The sequence below is a fragment of the Ranitomeya imitator genome, chromosome 4, assembly GCF_032444005.1.
Source record: "Ranitomeya imitator isolate aRanImi1 chromosome 4, aRanImi1.pri, whole genome shotgun sequence".
Lineage (NCBI taxonomy): Eukaryota > Metazoa > Chordata > Amphibia > Anura > Dendrobatidae > Ranitomeya > Ranitomeya imitator.
The window spans coordinates 692,777,803-692,792,316 of NC_091285.1; positions in this window are offsets into that span (position 1 = coordinate 692,777,803).

Here is a 14,514-nt window from a genome sequence, read left to right on the forward strand (position 1 = left end):
TAATGGGAGGTGATGTGTCAGTATAATGGAGGTGATGTGTCAGTATAATGGAGGTGATGTGTCAGTATAATGGAGGTGATGTGTCAGTATAATGGGGGTGATGTGTCAGTATAATGGGGGTGATGTGTCAGTATAATGGGGGTGATGTGTCAGTATAATGGGGGTGATGTGTCAGTATAATGGGGGTGATGTGTCAGTATAATGGGGGTGATGTGTCAGTATAATGGGGGTGATGTGTCAGTATAATGGAGGTGATGTGTCAGTATAATGGGGGTGATGTGTCAGTATAATGGGGGGTGATGTGTCAGTATAATGGGGGGTGATGTGTCAGTATAATGGGGGTGATGTGTCAGTATAATGGGGGTGATGTGTCAGTATAATGGGGGGTGATGTGTCAGTATAATGGGAGGTGATGTGTCAGTATAATGGGGGTGATGTGTCAGTATAATGGAGGTGATGTGTCAGTATAATGGAGGTGATGTGTCAGTATAATGGGGGTGATGTGTCAGTATAATGGGGGTGATGTGTCAGTATAATGGGGTGATGTGTCAGTATAATGGAGGTGATGTGTCAGTATAATGGGAGGTGATGTGTCAGTATAATGGGGGTGATGTGTCAGTATAATGGGGGTGATGTGTCAGTATAATGGGGTGATGTGTCAGTATAATGGGGTGATGTGTCAGTATAATGGGGGTGATGTGTCAGTATAATGGGGGTGATGTGTCAGTATAATGGGGGTGATGTGTCAGTATAATGGGGGTGATGTGTCAGTATAATGGAGGTGATGTGTCAGTATAATGGGGGTGATGTGTCAGTATAATGGGGTGATGTGTCAGTATAATGGGGGTGATGTGTCAGTATAATGGGGTGATGTGTCAGTATAATGGGGGTGATGTGTCAGTATAATGGGGGTGATGTGTCAGTATAATGGGGGTGATGTGTCAGTATAATGGGGGTGATGTGTCAGTATAATGGGGGTGATGTGTCAGTATAATGGAGGTGATGTGTCAGTATAATGGGGGTGATGTGTCAGTATAATGGAGGTGATGTGTCAGTATAATGGGGGTGATGTGTCAGTATAATGGGGGTGATGTGTCAGTATAATGGGGGTGATGTGTCAGTATAATGGAGGTGATGTGTCAGTATAATGGAGGTGATGTGTCAGTATAATGGGGGGTGATGTGTCAGTATAATGGAGGTGATGTGTCAGTATAATGGGGGTGATGTGTCAGTATAATGGAGGTGATGTGTCAGTATAATGGGGGTGATGTGTCAGTATAATGGGGGTGATGTGTCAGTATAATGGAGGTGATGTGTCAGTATAATGGGGGTGATGTGTCAGTATAATGGGGGTGATGTGTCAGTATAATGGGGGTGATGTGTCAGTATAATGGGGGTGATGTGTCAGTATAATGGGGGTGATGTGTCAGTATAATGGAGGTGATGTGTCAGTATAATGGGGTGATGTGTCAGTATAATGGGAGGTGATGTGTCAGTATAATGGAGGTGATGTGTCAGTATAATGGGGTGATGTGTCAGTATAATGGGGTGATGTGTCAGTATAATGGAGGTGATGTGTCAGTATAATGGAGGTGATGTGTCAGTATAATGGGGGTGATGTGTCAGTATAATGGGGGTGATGTGTCAGTATAATGGAGGTGATGTGTCAGTATAATGGAGGTGATGTGTCAGTATAATGGGGGGTGATGTGTCAGTATAATGGAGGTGATGTGTCAGTATAATGGGGGTGATGTGTCAGTATAATGGGGGTGATGTGTCAGTATAATGGGGGTGATGTGTCAGTATAATGGGGGTGATGTGTCAGTATAATGGGGTGATGTGTCAGTATAATGGGGGGTGATGTGTCAGTATAATGGAGGTGATGTGTCAGTATAATGGGGGTGATGTGTCAGTATAATGGAGGTGATGTGTCAGTATAATGGGGGTGATGTGTCAGTATAATGGGGGTGATGTGTCAGTATAATGGGGGTGATGTGTCAGTATAATGGGGGTGATGTGTCAGTATAATGGGGGTGATGTGTCAGTATAATGGGGGTGATGTGTCAGTATAATGGAGGTGATGTGTCAGTATAATTGGGGGTGATGTGTCAGTATAATGGAGGTGATGTGTCAGTATAATGGGGGTGATGTGTCAGTATAATGGGGGTGATGTGTCAGTATAATGGAGGTGATGTGTCAGTATAATGGGAGGTGATGTGTCAGTATAATGGGGGTGATGTGTCAGTATAATGGAGGTGATGTGTCAGTATAATGGGGGTGATGTGTCAGTATAATGGAGGTGATGTGTCAGTATAATGGGGGTGATGTGTCAGTATAATGGAGGTGATGTGTCAGTATAATGGGGGTGATGTGTCAGTATAATGGAGGTGATGTGTCAGTATAATGGAGGTGATGTGTCAGTATAATGGGGGTGATGTGTCAGTATAATGGGGGTGATGTGTCAGTATAATGGGGGTGATGTGTCAGTATAATGGAGGTGATGTGTCAGTATAATGGGGGTGATGTGTCAGTATAATGGGGTGATGTGTCAGTATAATGGAGGTGATGTGTCAGTATAATGGGGGTGATGTGTCAGTATAATGGGGGTGATGTGTCAGTATAATGGGGGGTGATGTGTCAGTATAATGGGGGTGATGTGTCAGTATAATGGGGGTGATGTGTCAGTATAATGGGGTGATGTGTCAGTATAATGGGGGTGATGTGTCAGTATAATGGAGGTGATGTGTCAGTATAATGGGGGTGATGTGTCAGTATAATGGGGGTGATGTGTCAGTATAATGGGGGTGATGTGTCAGTATAATGGGAGGTGATGTGTCAGTATAATGGGGGGTGATGTGTCAGTATAATGGGGGTGATGTGTCAGTATAATGGGGGTGATGTGTCAGTATAATGGGGGTGATGTGTCAGTATAATGGGGGTGATGTGTCAGTATAATGGGGGTGATGTGTCAGTATAATGGGGGTGATGTGTCAGTATAATGGGGTGATGTGTCAGTATAATGGGGGTGATGTGTCAGTATAATGGGGGTGATGTGTCAGTATAATGGGGGTGATGTGTCAGTATAATGGGGGTGATGTGTCAGTATAATGGGGGTGATGTGTCAGTATAATGGGGGTGATGTGTCAGTATAATGGGGGTGATGTGTCAGTATAATGGGGGTGATGTGTCAGTATAATGGAGGTGATGTGTCAGTATAATGGGGGTGATGTGTCAGTATAATGGGGGTGATGTGTCAGTATAATGGGGGTGATGTGTCAGTATAATGGAGGTGATGTGTCAGTATAATGGGGGTGATGTGTCAGTATAATGGGAGGTGATGTGTCAGTATAATGGGGGTGATGTGTCAGTATAATGGAGGTGATGTGTCAGTATAATGGGGGTGATGTGTCAGTATAATGGAGGTGATGTGTCAGTATAATGGGGGTGATGTGTCAGTATAATGGAGGTGATGTGTCAGTATAATGGGGGTGATGTGTCAGTATAATGGGGGTGATGTGTCAGTATAATGGGGGTGATGTGTCAGTATAATGGGGGTGATGTGTCAGTATAATGGGGGTGATGTGTCAGTATAATGGAGGTGATGTGTCAGTATAATGGGGGTGATGTGTCAGTATAATGGGAGGTGATGTGTCAGTATAATGGAGGTGATGTGTCAGTATAATGGGGGTGATGTGTCAGTATAATGGAGGTGATGTGTCAGTATAATGGGGGTGATGTGTCAGTATAATGGGGGTGATGTGTCAGTATAATGGGGGTGATGTGTCAGTATAATGGGGGTGATGTGTCAGTATAATGGAGGTGATGTGTCAGTATAATGGGGGGTGATGTGTCAGTATAATGGGAGGTGATGTGTCAGTATAATGGAGGTGATGTGTCAGTATAATGGGGGTGATGTGTCAGTATAATGGGGGGTGATGTGTCAGTATAATGGGGGTGATGTGTCAGTATAATGGAGGTGATGTGTCAGTATAATGGGGGTGATGTGTCAGTATAATGGAGGTGATGTGTCAGTATAATGGGGGTGATGTGTCAGTATAATGGGGGTGATGTGTCAGTATAATGGGGGTGATGTGTCAGTATAATGGGGGTGATGTGTCAGTATAATGGGGGTGATGTGTCAGTATAATGGAGGTGATGTGTCAGTATAATGGGGGTGATGTGTCAGTATAATGGAGGTGATGTGTCAGTATAATGGGGTGATGTGTCAGTATAATGGAGGTGATGTGTCAGTATAATGGGGTGATGTGTCAGTATAATGGAGGTGATGTGTCAGTATAATGGGAGGTGATGTGTCAGTATAATGGGGGTGATGTGTCAGTATAATGGGGGTGATGTGTCAGTATAATGGAGGTGATGTGTCAGTATAATGGGGTGATGTGTCAGTATAATGGGGGTGATGTGTCAGTATAATGGAGGTGATGTGTCAGTATAATGGAGGTGATGTGTCAGTATAATGGGGGTGATGTGTCAGTATAATGGGGGTGATGTGTCAGTATAATGGAGGTGATGTGTCAGTATAATGGAGGTGATGTGTCAGTATAATGGGGGTGATGTGTCAGTATAATGGGAGGTGATGTGTCAGTATAATGGGGGTGATGTGTCAGTATAATGGAGGTGATGTGTCAGTATAATGGGGGTGATGTGTCAGTATAATGGGGGTGATGTGTCAGTATAATGGAGGTGATGTGTCAGTATAATGGGGTGATGTGTCAGTATAATGGAGGTGATGTGTCAGTATAATGGGAGGTGATGTGTCAGTATAATGGAGGTGATGTGTCAGTATAATGGAGGTGATGTGTCAGTATAATGGAGGTGATGTGTCAGTATAATGGAGGTGATGTGTCAGTATAATGGGGGTGATGTGTCAGTATAATGGAGGTGATGTGTCAGTATAATGGGGGTGATGTGTCAGTATAATGGGGGTGATGTGTCAGTATAATGGGGGTGATGTGTCAGTATAATGGGGGTGATGTGTCAGTATAATGGGGGTGATGTGTCAGTATAATGGGGGTGATGTGTCAGTATAATGGGGGTGATGTGTCAGTATAATGGAGGTGATGTGTCAGTATAATGGAGGTGATGTGTCAGTATAATGGGGGGTGATGTGTCAGTATAATGGGGGTGATGTGTCAGTATAATGGAGGTGATGTGTCAGTATAATGGAGGTGATGTGTCAGTATAATGGGGGGTGATGTGTCAGTATAATGGAGGTGATGTGTCAGTATAATGGAGGTGATGTGTCAGTATAATGGAGGTGATGTGTCAGTATAATGGGGGTGATGTGTCAGTATAATGGGGGTGATGTGTCAGTATAATGGGGGTGATGTGTCAGTATAATGGAGGTGATGTGTCAGTATAATGGAGGTGATGTGTCAGTATAATGGGAGGTGATGTGTCAGTATAATGGGGGGTGATGTGTCAGTATAATGGGGGTGATGTGTCAGTATAATGGGAGGTGATGTGTCAGTATAATGGGGGTGATGTGTCAGTATAATGGGGGTGATGTGTCAGTATAATGGGGGGTGATGTGTCAGTATAATGGGGGTGATGTGTCAGTATAATGGGGTGATGTGTCAGTATAATGGGGGTGATGTGTCAGTATAATGGGGGTGATGTGTCAGTATAATGGAGGTGATGTGTCAGTATAATGGGGGTGATGTGTCAGTATAATGGGGGGTGATGTGTCAGTATAATGGAGGTGATGTGTCAGTATAATGGGAGGTGATGTGTCAGTATAATGGGGGTGATGTGTCAGTATAATGGAGGTGATGTGTCAGTATAATGGGGGTGATGTGTCAGTATAATGGAGGTGATGTGTCAGTATAATGGAGGTGATGTGTCAGTATAATGGGGGGTGATGTGTCAGTATAATGGAGGTGATGTGTCAGTATAATGGGGGTGATGTGTCAGTATAATGGAGGTGATGTGTCAGTATAATGGAGGTGATGTGTCAGTATAATGGGGGTGATGTGTCAGTATAATGGGGGTGATGTGTCAGTATAATGGAGGTGATGTGTCAGTATAATGGGGGTGATGTGTCAGTATAATGGGGGTGATGTGTCAGTATAATGGGGGGTGATGTGTCAGTATAATGGAGGTGATGTGTCAGTATAATGGGGGTGATGTGTCAGTATAATGGGGGGTGATGTGTCAGTATAATGGGGGTGATGTGTCAGTATAATGGGAGGTGATGTGTCAGTATAATGGGGGGTGATGTGTCAGTATAATGGGAGGTGATGTGTCAGTATAATGGGGGTGATGTGTCAGTATAATGGGGGTGATGTGTCAGTATAATGGGGGTGATGTGTCAGTATAATGGGGGTGATGTGTCAGTATAATGGGGGGTGATGTGTCAGTATAATGGAGGTGATGTGTCAGTATAATGGGGGTGATGTGTCAGTATAATGGGGGGTGATGTGTCAGTATAATGGAGGTGATGTGTCAGTATAATGGGAGGTGATGTGTCAGTATAATGGGGGTGATGTGTCAGTATAATGGAGGTGATGTGTCAGTATAATGGGGGTGATGTGTCAGTATAATGGAGGTGATGTGTCAGTATAATGGGGGTGATGTGTCAGTATAATGGGGGGTGATGTGTCAGTATAATGGAGGTGATGTGTCAGTATAATGGAGGTGATGTGTCAGTATAATGGGGGTGATGTGTCAGTATAATGGAGGTGATGTGTCAGTATAATGGGGGTGATGTGTCAGTATAATGGGGTGATGTGTCAGTATAATGGAGGTGATGTGTCAGTATAATGGGGTGATGTGTCAGTATAATGGGGGTGATGTGTCAGTATAATGGAGGTGATGTGTCAGTATAATGGGGGTGATGTGTCAGTATAATGGGGGTGATGTGTCAGTATAATGGGGGTGATGTGTCAGTATAATGGGGGTGATGTGTCAGTATAATGGGGGTGATGTGTCAGTATAATGGAGGTGATGTGTCAGTATAATGGGGGTGATGTGTCAGTATAATGGGGGTGATGTGTCAGTATAATGGGGGTGATGTGTCAGTATAATGGGGGTGATGTGTCAGTATAATGGAGGTGATGTGTCAGTATAATGGGGGTGATGTGTCAGTATAATGGGAGGTGATGTGTCAGTATAATGGGGGTGATGTGTCAGTATAATGGAGGTGATGTGTCAGTATAATGGGGGTGATGTGTCAGTATAATGGGGGTGATGTGTCAGTATAATGGGGGTGATGTGTCAGTATAATGGAGGTGATGTGTCAGTATAATGGGAGGTGATGTGTCAGTATAATGGGGGTGATGTGTCAGTATAATGGGGGTGATGTGTCAGTATAATGGGGGTGATGTGTCAGTATAATGGGGGTGATGTGTCAGTATAATGGGGGGTGATGTGTCAGTATAATGGGGTGATGTGTCAGTATAATGGAGGTGATGTGTCAGTATAATGGGGGTGATGTGTCAGTATAATGGAGGTGATGTGTCAGTATAATGGAGGTGATGTGTCAGTATAATGGGGGTGATGTGTCAGTATAATGGAGGTGATGTGTCAGTATAATGGGGGTGATGTGTCAGTATAATGGAGGTGATGTGTCAGTATAATGGGGGTGATGTGTCAGTATAATGGGGGTGATGTGTCAGTATAATGGGGGTGATGTGTCAGTATAATGGAGGTGATGTGTCAGTATAATGGGGGTGATGTGTCAGTATAATGGGGGTGATGTGTCAGTATAATGGGGGGTGATGTGTCAGTATAATGGGGGTGATGTGTCAGTATAATGGAGGTGATGTGTCAGTATAATGGGGTGATGTGTCAGTATAATGGGGGTGATGTGTCAGTATAATGGGGGGTGATGTGTCAGTATAATGGGGGGTGATGTGTCAGTATAATGGGGGTGATGTGTCAGTATAATGGGGGTGATGTGTCAGTATAATGGAGGTGATGTGTCAGTATAATGGGGGTGATGTGTCAGTATAATGGGGGTGATGTGTCAGTATAATGGGGGTGATGTGTCAGTATAATGGAGGTGATGTGTCAGTATAATGGGGGTGATGTGTCAGTATAATGGGGGTGATGTGTCAGTATAATGGAGGTGATGTGTCAGTATAATGGGGTGATGTGTCAGTATAATGGGGTGATGTGTCAGTATAATGGGGGTGATGTGTCAGTATAATGGGGGTGATGTGTCAGTATAATGGGGGTGATGTGTCAGTATAATGGGGGTGATGTGTCAGTATAATGGAGGTGATGTGTCAGTATAATGGGGGTGATGTGTCAGTATAATGGGGGTGATGTGTCAGTATAATGGGGGGTGATGTGTCAGTATAATGGGAGGTGATGTGTCAGTATAATGGGGGTGATGTGTCAGTATAATGGGGGTGATGTGTCAGTATAATGGGGGGTGATGTGTCAGTATAATGGGGGTGATGTGTCAGTATAATGGGGGTGATGTGTCAGTATAATGGAGGTGATGTGTCAGTATAATGGGGGTGATGTGTCAGTATAATGGGGGTGATGTGTCAGTATAATGGGGGTGATGTGTCAGTATAATGGGGGTGATGTGTCAGTATAATGGGGGTGATGTGTCAGTATAATGGAGGTGATGTGTCAGTATAATGGAGGTGATGTGTCAGTATAATGGGGGGTGATGTGTCAGTATAATGGAGGTGATGTGTCAGTATAATGGGGGTGATGTGTCAGTATAATGGAGGTGATGTGTCAGTATAATGGGGGTGATGTGACAGTATAATGGGGGGTGATGTGTCAGTATAATGGGGGTGATGTGTCAGTATAATGGAGGTGATGTGTCAGTATAATGGGGGTGATGTGTCAGTATAATGGGGGTGATGTGTCAGTATAATGGGGGGTGATGTGTCAGTATAATGGGGGGTGATGTGTCAGTATAATGGGGGTGATGTGTCAGTATAATGGAGGTGATGTGTCAGTATAATGGAGGTGATGTGTCAGTATAATGGGGGTGATGTGTCAGTATAATGGAGGTGATGTGTCAGTATAATGGGGGTGATGTGTCAGTATAATGGAGGTGATGTGTCAGTATAATGGGGGTGATGTGTCAGTATAATGGGGGGTGATGTGTCAGTATAATGGGGGTGATGTGTCAGTATAATGGAGGTGATGTGTCAGTATAATGGAGGTGATGTGTCAGTATAATGGGGGTGATGTGTCAGTATAATGGAGGTGATGTGTCAGTATAATGGGGGTGATGTGTCAGTATAATGGAGGTGATGTGTCAGTATAATGGGGGTGATGTGACAGTATAATGGGAGGTGATGTGTCAGGTATAATGGGGTGATGTGTCAGTATAATGGGGGTGATGTGTCAGTATAATGGGGGTGATGTGTCAGTATAATGGGGGTGATGTGTCAGTATAATGGGGGTGATGTGTCAGTATAATGGGGGGTGATGTGTCAGTATAATGGGGGTGATGTGTCAGTATAATGGGGGTGATGTGTCAGTATAATGGGGGTGATGTGTCAGTATAATGGGGGTGATGTGTCAGTATAATGGGGGTGATGTGTCAGTATAATGGAGGTGATGTGTCAGTATAATGGGGGTGATGTGTCAGTATAATGGAGGTGATGTGTCAGTATAATGGGGGTGATGTGTCAGTATAATGGGGGTGATGTGTCAGTATAATGGGGGGTGATGTGTCAGTATAATGGGAGGTGATGTGTCAGTATAATGGGGGGTGATGTGTCAGTATAATGGAGGTGATGTGTCAGTATAATGGGGGTGATGTGTCAGTATAATGGAGGTGATGTGTCAGTATAATGGGGGTGATGTGTCAGTATAATGGGGGTGATGTGTCAGTATAATGGGGGGTGATGTGTCAGTATAATGGAGGTGATGTGTCAGTATAATGGGAGGTGATGTGTCAGTATAATGGGGGGTGATGTGTCAGTATAATGGAGGTGATGTGTCAGTATAATGGGGGGTGATGTGTCAGTATAATGGAGGTGATGTGTCAGTATAATGGGGGTGATGTGTCAGTATAATGGGGGGTGATGTGTCAGTATAATGGGGGTGATGTGTCAGTATAATGGGGGTGATGTGTCAGTATAATGGAGGTGATGTGTCAGTATAGTGGGGGGTGATGTGTCAGTATAATGGGAGGTGATGTGTCAGTATAATGGAGGTGATGTGTCAGTATAATGGGGGGTGATGTGTCAGTATAATGGGGGGTGATGTGTCAGTATAATGGGGGTGATGTGTCAGTATAATGGAGGTGATGTGTCAGTATAATGGGGGTGATGTGTCAGTATAATGGAGGTGATGTGTCAGTATAATGGGGGTGATGTGTCAGTATAATGGGGGGTGATGTGTCAGTATAATGGGGGTGATGTGTCAGTATAATGGGGGGTGATGTGTCAGTATAATGGGGGTGATGTGTCAGTATAATGGAGGTGATGTGTCAGTATAATGGGGGTGATGTGTCAGTATAATGGAGGTGATGTGTCAGTATAATGGGGGTGATGTGTCAGTATAATGGAGGTGATGTGTCAGTATAATGGGGGTGATGTGTCAGTATAATGGAGGTGATGTGTCAGTATAATGGAGGTGATGTGTCAGTATAATGGGAGGTGATGTGTCAGTATAATGGGGGTGATGTGACAGTATAATGGAGGTGATGTGTCAGTATAATGGGGGTGATGTGTCAGTATAATGGGGGTGATGTGTCAGTATAATGGGGGGTGATGTGTCAGTATAATGGAGGTGATGTGTCAGTATAATGGAGGTGATGTGTCAGTATAATGGAGGTGATGTGACAGTATAATGGGGGGTGATGTGTCAGTATAATGGGGGTGATGTGTCAGTATAATGGGGGTGATGTGTCAGTATAATGGAGGTGATGTGTCAGTATAATGGAGGTGATGTGTCAGTATAATGGAGGTGATGTGTCAGTATAATGGGAGGTGATGTGTCAGTATAATGGGGGGTGATGTGTCAGTATAATGGAGGTGATGTGTCAGTATAATGGAGGTGATGTGTCAGTATAATGGGGGTGATGTGTCAGTATAATGGAGGTGATGTGTCAGTATAATGGGGGGTGATGTGTCAGTATAATGGGGGTGATGTGTCAGTATAATGGGGGGTGATGTGTCAGTATAATGGAGGTGATGTGTCAGTATAATGGAGGTGATGTGTCAGTATAATGGGAGGTGATGTGTCAGTATAATGGGGGTGATGTGTCAGTATAATGGAGGTGATGTGTCAGTATAATGGGGGTGATGTGTCAGTATAATGGGGGTGATGTGTCAGTATAATGGAGGTGATGTGTCAGTATAATGGAGGTGATGTGTCAGTATAATGGGGGTGATGTGTCAGTATAATGGAGGTGATGTGTCAGTATAATGGAGGTGATGTGTCAGTATAATGGAGGTGATGTGTCAGTATAATGGAGGTGATGTGTCAGTATAATGGAGGTGATGTGTCAGTATAATGGAGGTGATGTGTCAGTATAATGGAGGTGATGTGTCAGTATAATGGAGGTGATGTGTCAGTATAATGGGGGTGATGTGTCAGTATAATGGGGGGTGATGTGTCAGTATAATGGGGGGTGATGTGTCAGTATAATGGGGGTGATGTGTCAGTATAATGGAGGTGATGTGTCAGTATAATGGGGGTGATGTGTCAGTATAATGGAGGTGATGTGTCAGTATAATGGGGGTGATGTGTCAGTATAATGGGGGGTGATGTGTCAGTATAATGGGGGTGATGTGTCAGTATAATGGAGGTGATGTGTCAGTATAATGGAGGTGATGTGTCAGTATAATGGGGGGTGATGTGTCAGTATAATGGGGGTGATGTGTCAGTATAATGGAGGTGATGTGTCAGTATAATGGAGGTGATGTGTCAGTATAATGGGGGTGATGTGTCAGTATAATGGGGGTGATGTGTCAGTATAATGGAGGTGATGTGTCAGTATAATGGGGGGTGATGTGTCAGTATAATGGGGGTGATGTGTCAGTATAATGGGGGTGATGTGTCAGTATAATGGGGGGTGATGTGTCAGTATAATGGGGGTGATGTGTCAGTATAATGGAGGTGATGTGTCAGTATAATGGAGGTGATGTGTCAGTATAATGGGGGGTGATGTGTCAGTATAATGGGGGTGATGTGTCAGTATAATGGAGGTGATGTGTCAGTATAATGGGGGGTGATGTGTCAGTATAATGGGGGTGATGTGTCAGTATAATGGGAGGTGATGTGTCAGTATAATGGGAGGTGATGTGTCAGTATAATGGGGGGTGATGTGTCAGTATAATGGGGGTGATGTGTCAGTATAATGGAGGTGATGTGTCAGTATAATGGGGGTGATGTGTCAGTATAATGGGGGTGATGTGTCAGTATAATGGGGGGTGATGTGTCAGTATAATGGGGGTGATGTGTCAGTATAATGGGGGTGATGTGTCAGTATAATGGGGGGTGATGTGTCAGTATAATGGGGGTGATGTGTCAGTATAATGGAGGTGATGTGTCAGTATAATGGAGGTGATGTGTCAGTATAATGGGGGGTGATGTGTCAGTATAATGGGGGTGATGTGTCAGTATAATGGAGGTGATGTGTCAGTATAATGGGGGGTGATGTGTCAGTATAATGGGGGTGATGTGTCAGTATAATGGGAGGTGATGTGTCAGTATAATGGGAGGTGATGTGTCAGTATAATGGGGGGTGATGTGTCAGTATAATGGGGGTGATGTGTCAGTATAATGGAGGTGATGTGTCAGTATAATGGGGGTGATGTGTCAGTATAATGGGGGTGATGTGTCAGTATAATGGGGGGTGATGTGTCAGTATAATGGGGGTGATGTGTCAGTATAATGGGGGTGATGTGTCAGTATAATGGGGGGTGATGTGTCAGTATAATGGGGGGTGATGTGTCAGTATAATGGGAGGTGATGTGTCAGTATAATGGGGGTGATGTGTCAGTATAATGGGGGTGATGTGTCAGTATAATGGGGGGTGATGTGTCAGTATAATGGGGGTGATGTGTCAGTATAATGGGGGTGATGTGTCAGTATAATGGGGGTGATGTGTCAGTATAATGGGGGTGATGTGTCAGTATAATGGGAGGTGATGTGTCAGTATAATGGGGGTGATGTGTCAGTATAATGGGGGGTGATGTGTCAGTATAATGGGGGGTGATGTGTCAATATAATGGGGGGTGATGTGTCAGTATAATGGGGGTGATGTGTCAGTATAATGGGAGGTGATGTGTCAGTATAATGGAGGTGATGTGTCAGTATAATGGGGGGTGATGTGTCAGTATAATGGGAGGTGATGTGTCAGTATAATGGAGGTGATGTGTCAGTATAATGGGGGTGATGTGTCAGTATAATGGGGGGTGATGTGTCAGTATAATGGAGGTGATGTGTCAGTATAATGGAGGTGATGTGTCAGTATAATGGGAGGTGATGTGTCAGTATAATGGGGGTGATGTGTCAGTATAATGGAGGTGATGTGTCAGTATAATGGGAGGTGATGTGTCAGTATAATGGGGGTGATGTGTCAGTATAATGGGAGGTGATGTGTCAGTATAATGGGGGGTGATGTGTCAGTATAATGGGGGTGATGTGTCAGTATAATGGGGGTGATGTGTCAGTATAATGGGGGTGATGTGTCAGTATAATGGGGGTGATGTGTCAGTATAATGGAGGTGATGTGTCAGTATAATGGGAGGTGATGTGTCAGTATAATGGAGGTGATGTGTCAGTATAATGGGAGGTGATGTGTCAGTATAATGGGGGTGATGCGTCAGTATAATGGGGGTGATGTGTCAGTATAATGGGGGTGATGTGTCAGTATAATGGGAGGTGATGTGTCAGTATAATGGGGGTGATGTGTCAGTATAATGGGAGGTGATGTGTCAGTATAATGGGGGTGATGTGTCAGTATAATGGTAGGCACGGCACTGTATAAGGTGCGTGCCTCTGACTGCAGAGCCCTTAAGGGATAGCTAGAGGGGAAATCTGTGCAGTGCCCAATTCCCCCCTCCCACTACCTCCCCAGGTGAGGTCATGATTGGGACGACCAGCGGACCAACCGGGGAGAAGAGGGGAGTTAGGCCACACCCTCAGGGGTTAAATGCTAGCGACGGGACCAGGTTCTCCCTCTTTCTCCCCGGTTGACCCTTGGAAGCTGTTGTCGTCTCGGATCTGCTGATTACCATGGCCCCTGCAGCAGGGAGCTGCACAGGAAGGTGAGCAATGGCTGCGATCCCCTAATCCTGGTCTGGGTGCTCACCTTCCTGTGCCCTCTCCTCACCCCCTAGCATCCCCTCAGGCCTCTCCGTTGTCCCCCATGGCTCCGTCCCTGCACACCCCCCCTCCTGGGGCCTCGTCCGCCCCTGTCTCCCCAGCGCTACTGACCCCCCCCCTCACCGGCTCATTGTGTCGGCCCCGGCCTCTGCAGACCCCGTTCCTCCGCTTCGAGCCCCCGGCGCTCCAGCTGACCAGGCCGCAGTGGCGCCCCAGGGCAGACGCTTGGGGCGGTCTTCC